Source organism: Talpa occidentalis, unplaced genomic scaffold (assembly GCF_014898055.3).
Source record: "Talpa occidentalis isolate TD23 unplaced genomic scaffold, MPIMG_talOcc4v2.1 talOcc4.13, whole genome shotgun sequence".
Taxonomy (NCBI): Eukaryota; Metazoa; Chordata; class Mammalia; order Eulipotyphla; family Talpidae; genus Talpa; species Talpa occidentalis.
The window spans coordinates 43,454,375-43,466,567 of record NW_023601322.1 but is presented as its reverse complement, the minus strand read 5'-3'; the positions used below and the strand labels follow the sequence as shown (position 1 = coordinate 43,466,567).

At 44.6% G+C, this 12,193-nt stretch overlaps 1 protein-coding gene across 2 annotated transcripts in view; it reads left to right on the top strand.

Moving 5' to 3' along the window:
• The first annotated feature begins 7,161 nt into the window (after positions 1-7,161).
• Positions 7,162-12,193, top strand: part of LPIN2 (lipin 2) — an 86,401-nt gene continuing 81,369 nt past the window's right edge. The window contains exon 1 of one of the 2 annotated variants that reach the window (XM_037508780.2): positions 7,162-7,228. The gene's annotated coding sequence lies outside the window, so the exon portion shown is untranslated. Of the gene's footprint in view, positions 7,229-7,721; positions 7,790-12,193 lie in introns of those variants that run through there. The other variant, XM_037508779.2, reaches the window with a different exon arrangement.

Sequence of the window (12,193 nt, the reverse complement as noted above, 5' to 3'; positions counted from 1 at the left end):
AAGCCAAGAGCCAAGAGGCCATGATAGACTCCTAAGGCCCACATGTCTGGTTTTATAGCAAACCTGTCAGCTTAACTCTACCCTCAGATCCCAGCAACCCTCCCTTCAGTGATGATGGGATTTGTAGTTCCCAGCGTCTTGATGGCTTTGGTCTGGAGTGAAGGTGGAGTCCACAAAACCTCTGTGGAGTTTCCTCAGGACATCCTTTCCCCCTAACAAAGTGATGAGGTTAGAAAAGACTCGGAGAGGCAGAACTTGCATCAAAATCAGAAGAATAAGTAGAATTGAGGAAGGAGAACATTCCAGAAAAAGAGAGCAATTTGAGTAAATTTGGGAGATCATACTTCATGGGAGGAGGGGAAGTGTCTGCTTAGCAAATGGGACCAGAGGATGAATAAAAAAATGATGGGGATCAGAGGAAGTGGAGTATGCCACTAAAACAATCCCTTTGGAGTTCCATGGGTCTCTCCTGAATAAGGACCATAGCGGTGTTGTTGCTGTTGAGAATATCTCCAGGTTATTGGGTTTTTAAATTAAAACTAGCCCAGGCATTCAAAGACTTGGAGCACTAATATCTTGGAATCATTGGCTCTTAACAATTATGTCAGTTACACCCAAACAAACATCTTTCAGGTCCCATTATCTAACAGTGATGTGGAAAAGAGCGTTAGCAAGCCTTATTATTAGGCTTCAATGAGGACAACTTAGAAGGGAGTTGATAAGACTCTTTGAAGCTAGGGGACTGGCTTTTTAGGAGCTTTCTATCTCCAAAATAAGAACAACATAATACTTCCTCTCAAAGACTAAAATAGAAAAGGTAAAGCCCGGAAGGAAAAGCTTTTCAGGCCTCTTCAGTCTCCTCTACAGAGTGTTCTAAGTTTAGACTCAAGTCTGAGACAAATCCAGTGTTTCCATTATAAATTTCGAATTCCTAGTTTGAATTTCATGTGCTAACTTGTGGATATCCCAGGGTGCATCTGCTTCCAAAGTGTAGATACACAGATCCTGTGTTTTCTGGAACAGTATCATAAGAAAATTCCAGAAAGTTTGAGGAGATATGAAATTTAGAAAGGAAAGTAGCTATTTGATGGTGACATCAGCTCTGGGGAAGATTTTCTCCTCAGGAGCCCTTCACCCCCAAACTGCTCTTGTTCTTATTCCTGGGGTAGTCATTTTCTGAAGCAGATTTATGATTGTTTGGGGGTAGGGATGGATCTGGGCTTCTTCTTTATCATTTTGCAACTTGCCTCTCCTCTGTACTTTTCCTTTATCTCTTCCCTCCCAGGCTAAATCAGAAAATCTCTGTATGGCTTTGTATTTTTTGGTGGATTGAAATGGGAGTGGGAATGTAACAGGGTGGTCCCCAGGAAAAGGGGAAGTTCCAGGTTCCCTGCCTCACCCAAAGGAGGGTGGAGCTAAAGAGAAGAGAAGAAGCTGGAGAGGAAACTGAGGAAGGAAGGAAGCAGGATGGAGAGCAAGAAGGAGACCTGGAGGAGGCACATGGAGCCGAGAGACACGTGAAGAAATTATGCTTGCCCTTTTTTTTGGTCCTGGACTGGGTGACACAGATGTGGGTGAGAGACCGGTGGGGAGGATAACAATGGCAGCTTTTATCTTGATTTTGATTTTGCTCTTTTCTTCCCAGACTTGCCTGGCTGTTTCTAATCCTTTTCTGGGGGTCCCCACTGAAAGGTGCTTTAGACTTGTGGCAGGCTTTGGGGCCTTGCTCTGGGCCAATCCCATTTGGATGGACTTTTACCCACGAGGGGATGGGTAACTTTGGGTGCTTGATTTAGAAACTGTATTCTTTATCTTTTCTGTATTGTTTACTAATTGTATTAAAGTTCCTTCCCATTAAAGTCTTTTATGTTTTGTGTTGATGAGGTGGATGACAGAACCAAGTTACAGCAGGCAGGTTTAGGGGTTCTCCCTGCCCTGTAACAGGAAGTGTTGGCTGAGGGTGAAGGCCCCTGTTCCAAGAATGAAACATTTGAGAATCTCTATTTGGAGTGTACCTTTTCTTTGTTTATTCATTCCTTTTCTTTCCTTCTTTCTGTAATCTTTGAAGCACTTGCTGCATTCTTCTCCACCAAGTCATTACCCACAAATTGGGCCACCCTTGAATTCAAAAGTAGTCTTTTCATTGTAATAGTTGGTACAGGGTACATGGTGATCAGCCAGCTTAAGGGGATACTTATTAATTGAAAACCAAACGGCGTTCTAAACTTGCTGAACATTTAATTTATTTAATAAATTCTGGGGATTACAACGTAATGATAAAGATTAGCCTAGTGAGAACACTGAAATTTGAATTCTTGCTATAAAATAATTTAAAAGACCCTATACTTCCTCCCTGAATTTGGGAGAAATTTGTCTAATGCCAGTAAGCCATTTTAGAGAAATGTCAAGGAAATGACAAGAAAAAATATTTTGTATCACCAAGAAAATTAATTTAGTCAGGGGAGATTTCACAATGGAGAAAACAGGCCTGCAGAACAAACACCTGAGAACTGAGGAGAAATGAAGTATGGTTTTTGGAAGAGTGGAAGGAGAGGAGACATACTCTGCAAACACAATCTTTAAGAACAGTGTGTCCAGACTTTCCATTCAAAGGTGGCTGTTCTGGAAAGAAAGACAGTAGCTGCTAAAACAAGCAATCTGGAAACACGAGAAAGTTTATCACATAGGGAACATTTTCCACACTAGTCTCAGAATCATTGCTGTCCAGTGTAGCAGTAAATTTCTGGGCCCCTCTTAGGAAAGTTAAAATCTCTCCTTCCCTCCGTTGTTTCTGAAGTTATTATTATTGTTGTGATCATGTTGGTTATAATTTAAAATACATACTGATAAAAGCTGCATGATACCTAGAAGCAGAGCCCTCAGAAGACATGTTCTCTAACCTGTCCAGTTGAAAAGTATGCAAAGTGTGTGGGAAAACCCACCCCTTTCAAGATAAAGGTTTTCAGAGTGATTCTATATCTAGAAGGCATCAAGTGACCTCAGGAAGGTCTCCCAGAGAAGATATATCTGCCTATGAGTAGGACAATAACCCTAACTCCCTAGGCATGTAATGAGTTGCCCCAACAGATGAAGTTCCCTGCACTGGAGGGATCCAGCAGAAACAGGACAACAGGGCCTCTCTGTTGGCATAGGGGGTTGAGCGCAGCGCTGTGAGGCTGTCCGTGGCCTTTGCGGCACGAGTGATATCCAGGCTGGCTGGGGAGCAACCTACATGGCACAGCAGACCTCTCCTGTCTTGCTCGCTGCTCCCCTCAGCAGTATATTTCGGTACATATGCCTGTTCTGCTCCCGGCTCTCTCTGGTGAATCTTCTCAGCCCCGGCGACTCTGGCCTGTACCCCACTTCTTAAAAAAAAATGATAATCACGAAGAAACAGGACAACATTCCCAGGGGGCTTTCTGCTTCAGCAGCTATTGGGACACATGAGTCTCCTAGGTCCCTCGTTCTGACTCTGACAGCAGAGGACAAGTAAAGATAAATCCCACTGGATTGTGATTAGATCATTGAATCAATGATTAAAATAGTATATGCTCCCAGTGGTCCTTTCGATTATATATTTGTTTTCAGTTTTCTTATTTTATCATTATTATTTCCTTCTACTTTATCGAACTTTATTTTGCTGCTCCTTTTCTAGCCTTTACAGGTTATTATATTTTGAAATATTTTCTCTTCTAATATAAACTTTTGGTCTATAAATTTCTCTTTAACTACTTGTTTAGTGTTTCCTCTCAAGCTTCTACATACAGTATCAAATACATGACACACAGCAAACATTCCATTCTATTCCAAAATGATTTTTTCTTTGACCCATGAGTCTCTAAGCAAATGGGTTTTCCTACTTATTTTTTAAAAAATTGATTCTTGATTTAGTTTCTTTGTGGTAAAAGAATATATCAGTATGAAATAAATTTTTTTTTAAATTGCTGAGATCTGACTTATGGCTCAATCAATCTATGATCAGCTTTAGTGAGGTTTCTGGTAAAGTTTTAAAATAATTGATTTTTTTCCTATAATTTTTATGTACTTTTGTTTTGGGGGGCCTTACAATTATTGGCTCTACTATACTAGGCTTTTACTTCTGCCTCTAACACTCCAGAGGTGGCCAAAAGTGAAATTCAATTTCTCTAGAACTTTATTCAGCAAATACCTTCTAGTAAGAGCTGACTTTGGGCTCTGCTTAACTCTTTGGGTTCTGGCCTTCACTCTGTCCTGGTGTTATTTCTTAATTTCTTGCCAGTTTTCAGATGCTTTCTGGAATGTATATTTAATATTTTACCCAGTATTTTTGTTGTATTTAGTGGAACAGTTAGTCCAGACACTCAGCCAAGCATATCATGAAAGTTGGAAATTCTCATTTATTTTTCATCAAAAACTTATTGGGCACTGACTCTTTGTGGAATAAGTGTTTGCCCCTCTCCCTGTCCTATAACATTATCACTGTGGTTTATACAACATGGGCTAGCAGCATGAGAAGAGAAATCCAATGGTGGTAGGACAATAGAGGCAACTAAGTTAAGGTGATGGAAATTGGTACATAAAGATAGAGATTTGAGAGTCAGGTAGGCCCAGGAGAAGCCATTTATTAACTGTGAGAATTGAGGCAAGTAAATCAACCTTTCTGTACTTCTGTGAATACTTTCATTGATAAATTACTTTTAATGATAGTGTTGGGGTTTGGGTGATGGGTTTGGTGCGTGGGGTTCTTGGGTGCCTCTGAGAAAGAATTCAGCAGATGTTCTCACTCATCAGCACATGGCAAGTTTATTGAGGAAAGGGGAAAGGAAGGAGGCAGGCAGTGTTAAGAACAAGAACTGCCCATTTGCCAGCACAAGGGGTGTTCTTTAGCGCCTCCCACGGAAGCCTGAGCCTGCTGAAGCTAATGGATAAATCTAGAGTTGAGGAAGAGCAGAAAACTGGCTGAAGGAGCTTCCTCTCCAAGGAGTGGGAAGGTGGAGAGCAGGTGAAGCAAGGACTTCCTTTCTCTGATGTTCCAGTGGAGTAGGTGATAATTCAGTGACTTCCCACACACTTCTGGTGTCAGGAGCCAGAAGTGGAGGGCTATCATGCAACAAATACTTAATGAGGTCCTACTTTGCTTAAGTGGAGGTGTAAATTAGGTAGACAACAGAGAGTGAAGAAATCAAATCATGAACCAGTCTCTCAGAGTGACTAATCAAACCAGTGGTGGTTTGGAGGGAGGGAGGGATGTCTAGGATCTCCTACTTGATGAAAGGAAGGAAACTTGGCAGAAGGTAGTGAAAATAACTGAAACAGAAAAAGTCTTAAGTGAGGAAAATGGAAGAAAGGAAAGAAAGCAACAGTAACAGCATGCCTGCGGGGTTCCAGACACTAAGCTAAATAAAACGCTTTATGGGTAATCTGCAATCCTGAAAACAGTTCTATGAGAAAGGCATTATTATTTCCACTTTATTGATGTAGGAAATGAAGATGGAATTCTTTTTCTTGTTTTAATTCCACGTCTCTATTGTGGAATAAAATGCTTTGAAATGTGGAGGGGAAGTTCTAATCCTTGTTTTTTTATCTATTGAAGTAACAGTGCATTACAACATCATATATTTTTCTGGTGTGCATCATTGTGAGTCAACATGCATCTATGCCACATTTACTCCACCTGGGTCACATGTTAGCCCAGTGTAAACAGATTGTAAAATTTTGGGGAGACCCTGTCCCTGGTCTGGCAGGTAAATGAACAAGCCATTTTCACAGGCTCCAACTTGTATTGCAAAAATCTGCTGCCTGCTAGCCTATCAACCTCCACCTCAAAATGGATAAAGATTTAAACAAAGGGTTCCTGCATACTTGGATCCTGGCAATTTAGAAGCGGAAGCCCCTCCTATCAAGAATAGTTAGGTTGTTGGTGTTGATGGCTCACTGGTTCAGGCAATATAAACTAAAATTTATGCTTATTCAGAACAGACCTCACAGAGTAAAATCTGTTGGGCTGTTTCCTGGGTTCCAATCCTCACTTTGCTCATCTAATAAACTATCTAAATAAACTTTATTTTTCAGTTAGCACCAGTCACAGGCATGCCAACGGTGGTTAAAAAAAAAAAAAAATTGAGCTAAGGCTGGATCCATCATGCAGGACTTAGCCTCAGTGCCTATTTTTCAGTATCCTCAAAGGTGTATAAATTATCATACACAGGACACAGACTAGAAAATTAACTGTCATTTGGAATAACACATGCACTTCTCAAAACTTTCAAAAACAGAATAGGCTGCAAAAAAGATAAAAACCAGTGTACAACAATAATACACGGTACCGGCAATCGCTTTCTTAAAAAGTATATTCTAGAAAGGATGTATAATAGGGTTTTGGCAGGGTGGGGGTGGGGAGGGAGGCTACAACAAACAAATGTGCTATTGGTGATCAAAAGTGAATAGTGGGCCTCCCCGGTGGTGCAAGGGGTTAAGCACCGCACTATGAAGCAATCCGCAGCCTCTGCAGCACTAATTGGGTCCCCAGCAGGCGAGGGAGACACCCACATGGCACAGCAGACCTCTCCTGTCTCACCCGCTGCTCCCCTCAGCAGCATACTTCGGTCAGTCTGCCTGTTCTGTTCCCCACTGTCTGTGATGAATCCTCTCACCCCCCCACCCCCGCTTCTCTGGCCTGTACCCCAGCTCTTGTATGCATAAATAAATCTTTAAAAAACAAAACTGAATACTAAGACATCAAGCCTTCTAGCTTCTTGCATTTTAATAAAATTTTTTCTTTTTTGGCACTTGGGCTCCACGTGACGCGCCGCTGTGTTGCTATGGGGACGAGAAGAAACTTTTTTTAGAAAAGTAACACCGGGTGGCCGGGCAGAGCAAGGACGCGGGCCCGGCCAGGAAACAGGCGCGACGCCCCGCGCCCCGCAGCGCCGCAGCCGCGGGCGGGAACCGAGGCGGCGCGGGCGCGCGAGGCCGGGAGGGGCGGGGGAGCGCGGCGTCACGTGGCCGGGGCGGGGCCTGCGCGCCGCCCGCCCGCCGCTCGCCCGCCGCCGCGGCCGCGTCCCATTCATGAGGGCCGCCCGGCTCGGCTGCGGCCCAGGCTGCTCCCCAGGCAGCGGCGGCGGCGGGCACCCGGGCCCCACGCGCGCGCCCCCGGCCGACCCCGCCCCCTCAGCCGCCCGCGAGCCCGCCAGGCCCGGCCGCTGCCTCCCGGCCTCTGCGCGCGCCAGGAGCGGAGCCGCCGCCGCAGGTAAGCGGGCGCCGCGCCGGGGTCCTCGCGCCCCCGCGCCCCCGCGCCCCCGCGCCGCTACCCGCCCCCTCCCGAGAGTCGGCCGCCGCGCGGGGCTGCGGGGTCGCCGGGGCCGCGCGGGCTGCGCGCTGCCGGGCCGAGGCCGGGACCCTCCGGGAGGGCCGCCCTCGCTCGCCCCCCGCCCGGCGCCGCGGGGTCACGTAGACGCGGGCGCGCGGCTGGCCGGGCTCCCCGCTCGTCTGGGGGGTCCCCCCGGCGGCGGGTGAGGCTTCTCCCGGCGGGGAGGGTGGAAGGTGAAGGGTGAAGGGTCGCGTCCCCGCCGCTGCTGGCGCTGATGGTCCTGCGGGCGTCTCCCCCGCGCGGCGCGGGCGCGGAGATTCGGGGGGCGGCCGCGGGCGCTCGGCCGGCGGGTCGGGGCCGGCTCCTTCCCGCCCCCGGCCCTGGGGGAGGGGGCGCCCGCGGCACGTGATCCGCGGGGACGCCCGGCGGGGAAGTTGGGGTTATTTCCCTCCGGCCGTCCGTTTGCCCGGGGTCTGCCTCCGGGTTGTGGACCGGATTCCAGTGAGTAATTTCTCTCTTGTCAAACCGCCTTCCCTCTGCAGATCTTCATTTGCAGATTCTGTATATCGGACATGGTGAGATACAGTTTATACTGAGAGCTTCTGTCAATTTTTAAGCCCGGCGGGCGGATCACCATTTTCTCCACCCGCCTGGACAAATTTAAGACTAACATTGAGAAAGTGGCGTGACATTTTGAAGAAAAATGTCATTCTTATGAAAAGCAGAAAGGTCACCCTTCCTTTCAGCGAGTGCTGAAAATCTGAATATTTGGAAATGCTCTGAAGGATTGCTGAAGTCGCCAGACTAAGATCAAATGCGTATTTGGGCATTATTTTTTCAAACTTTTTTTTTGAGTTGGAAAAAAGTCTTGGTTTCAGGTGAGGCCCTGTTCAAGGTCTTTGCCTCTTGGAGATGCTCGTTCAGTGTTATTATTTATTAAAACTTGGTCTGGCTAGCTTAATGTTTTGACAATACAAAGCCCGTTTTGAAATATTTACGACTTAGTGGCCCTTTATGTTTATATGTTGATGGTTTGGTATTGATTATTCTCAGTGAAAAGTTTGGCAGGTGGTGCTAGGTGGGTGACAGCATTACAGCCTCCAACAAGGCTCAGGGGAAGGATTGGGGTGACGCCCGTTGTGGGCAGGTCTCCTAGTGCATCGTCCTCACTTTGCTTGAAAGGCATCATCCTCATCCAGACCTGGCTAGAGTATAAAACCAGGCCCGAGGCTATGTGTGAGAAGTTGGGCACTGGAAGTGACTTCAGGTAACTCTGCATTTGATTTAGTTTTTTTTTTTTTTTTTTTTTTTTTAAGGTTTGTTTATACAAGCACTGGGTACAGTCAGAAGCACGGGAGGGTGAGAGAATTCACCAGAGCCAGAGAGGGGAGCAGAACAGGCAGACTGACAAATACACTGCTGAGGGGAGCAGCGGGGTAGCAGGAGAGGTCTGCGCGCCATGTGGGACCCTCACTGGTGGCCGGGGATTGAACCGGCTCTGCAGAGACTGCAGGCAGCTTCGGAGCCCAGCGCTGAACCGCTGCGCCACCAGGGGAGGCCCTGCATTTGATTTAGTTCTGTCTGAAGTATCTCCACGCCAAAATGTTGGTTAGAGATGACCATGGCATGCTAGAAATGGAAGGATACATTCTCATTTAATATTACTGGTTGTCAACCAGCAGAGAAACTTTGTCTTTAGAAGGAGCTGGAAATGAAAGCATTTGAAAACCATTGAATGCTTTATTAAGCCATTGTCAAGAAGCAAATAAGGTCAGCTGTCCTTTACTGCTTCATCCTTGTAGCTATAAAGGTACTCATTGCTCTGTATTGTAATTTTTGATTTACTGACTGGGCTGTCTTGCACTGGACTTGAGTCCAGACACAGAACTAACTTTTAGAAGAGCCTCTATAGGGGTCTGTGAAAGAAGGTAGGAAGCAGGAAGCAGTGTCACCTTTCCAGTGACCCGAGAGCTGTTGGCACTTCCTGAATGAGTTCACTCAACGTTCCTGAATTAACTATGGGTGAATAATCATGATGGTGTCACACATTAGTATTAGACTGATAAAAGGTTAAATAAAGTTGATGAACATTACAGTGAACATTGTGCAATGTTTAGTTTAAATATAGCTTGAATTTCTTTGCTAACAGCTATTCCTCTGGGAAATAGCTTCTTTGTATACTTATTTCAACATAAAGAGCAGCACAGTAACACCTAACTGGAAGCTTAGTCTTGTTGGAGGTAGATTCAGCCTCCTCCCTTAAGTGCTTGGCAACTTAAGTCAGGAAGGTTTGTTTGTTCAAATCTAACTTAACTCTGCCCTTCTTTAATTGAAATCCCTTTTTTTTTTTTTTTTTTACTTTTTTAAAAAATTTTTTAGTGATTTATTTTATTTTATGCATACAAGAGCTGGGGCACAGACCAGAGGTGTGGAGGGTGAGAGGATTCACCAGAGACAGAGCGGGAACAGAACAACAGGCAGATCAAACGAAATACACTGCTGAGGGGAGCAGCAGGTGAGTCAGGAGAGGTCTGCTGCGCCATGTGGGTTGCTCCCCGGCTGGGGATGGAACCTGTGCTGCAGTGGCTGCTGGTTAGCTTCATAGGTTGTGTATTAACCCCTTGCGCCACCAGGGAGGCCCCCCCTTTTTTTTTAAACTCTTGACTCTAGTAATTGTTTCTGTCTGAGAGCTGCTATGTGCATATTTACTTGCATGCCAGTGGCTAGGTAGTGATTTGGTTTTCCAAATCACTTTATTTTGAAAGCCTGTGTTCACTTTATTAAAGCCATTTTACTTCTGACTGAACACAAAGTCTTCTGGCCTGTCATTTACTTCCTTCAGCTCACAGTTTGGTAGGCAAAACCTCCATTTGGTGGACTTTTTTTTTTTTTTTTAAGATTTATCTATTTATGCATATAAGAACTGGGGTGTAAGCCAGGGGTGGGGGGGTGGTGGTGAGAGATTCACCAGAGACAGAGTGGGGAACAGAACAGGCAGACTGACAGAAATACACTGCTGAGGGGAGCAGTGGGCGAGACTGGAGAGGTCTCCTGAGTCATGTGATGCTTCATGATGATAGCTTGATAGTGCTGAGACTGAACTCCTTGGGCCACCAGGGAGGCCCAGGGTGGACTCTTTGTAACTTTTTTCTTAGGCGAAGTTACAGGCTGGAGTTTTAGTGTAACATACTGTTATTAACACTAAACACTTTACATGTGTTTGGTTCTGTACTCTTCAATTTTTTTTTCAAGACACTTGAAAGGAACATTTACTCACCCCAGGGTTCAAACAGGGCAGTGAGGTTTCTGAAGGGAGTGGCAACCTGTGTGGTGGGCTGCCTCAGCCTCTGCTGTGCTCACCTGGGGTCCCTGCTCCTGATCAACAGCAGGAAACTTGGGCCTGATGATCTGCCCCTGCTGTGAAATTCTGTGACTGATGATTGTGCTCTAAGTTTTCAGTCCATCAGGAGGGAAAGAGAAGGAAAACAATTCGTTAGGGGAGAAAGGCTGCATTGCGAGATAAAGCCCTTTGTGTGATTTAGGATTAGAATGTTGATAAAGTATACATTTTTTCAAGTTTTGAATGCTAACTTTCTATGATCCTTGCTATTTGTCAGTTTGTATTAAAATTGTTACTAAGAAATGGGGAAGAAAAGAACCAGAAATTATTTACTATTTAAAATTAAAATAGCATCAGCTCCTTTTCCTGCTGTCATTTTGCTCTGTTTCAAGAGGGTGATTGAAAAACAAGGTAGTTTGATTGTTACAGTGGGATTTTCTGACTAATATGCTAACTATATGCTAATTTACTTGAAATTCTAAGTAACATAGGGAGTCTAAAGAGACATGGATTTGAAAAATTTAGGAAATATGATCAAAGTATATTTTTGAAAAGAAGGGGTACTGGGATATGGGTTTAAGCATTATTTGGTTTTGTTGGTTATAACTAAGCTTTATTAGACAAAGAGAAGAAACTAAAGATGGGGAAATCATCCTTCAGAAACTAATATTGGAACTTGTGATTTTTATTATAAGAAAAAATGGACATGTTACCAAGTAGCTTTAGTGACTAACTGAATTCATCCTTTTGCGTGGTTCTGATATACAATAGAAAGGATAGTATATTCCAGAGTATTGATTTAAACATATTTTTAAATCTATAGTAAGATTGTTCTCTGCTCCCCTTATGGTTCTGCTGGCGTCCCCGTGACTCCGCCCTTAAAAGCCCAGTCTTAGCATAGGTGAATCTCATCTATATATGCCCACACCCTACTCCAGGTGCCCGCCATCAGGCATGCATTCAGGACCACAAGGCTCCATCATCAATCCTAATGGCAGGAGGGCCGAAAAGCCTGATACTTCTTATTTACCCTGCAGGTGGCTAGAACTTATCTCTGGCTATGGAACAGCTTGTTAGTGGAATTGCTTACTCCACCAGAAAGCAGAATATTATAAAATCGGGGCAGGGAGGAATGGAGAAGAGAGTATTGCATGAATGATTGGAAGTGAGTCAAAGGAAATAGAGCTTCTTGTGGTTTTATTTTTAGCATGAGCTATAATGTTTAATTGAAAGGTGTTTATGTTTCAAGTAAAAAATAATTGCTTGTATGCTACCTTAAACTGTTTTGTTTCTTAAACTTTTATCTTTTACATTATCAAAATAGAAGATACACTTTTATAAGTTAGCAGTTTTGTATATAAATCTTAGGTATGACTTAACATTTATAAATTTAAGCATTGTGATTTTTGTGGTCTCTGGCCGTATGAATTCTGTTTCTCCAGATCTGTAGGTTGGGCCTTCTCTGTGTATCTAGAAGTTGAACTGCCTCCTATACCTGGTACATGAAGTGTGGGTAAATGCTTACCTTAAAAAAAAATGCTGTTGCTGAGTAGTTCATAAAGCCT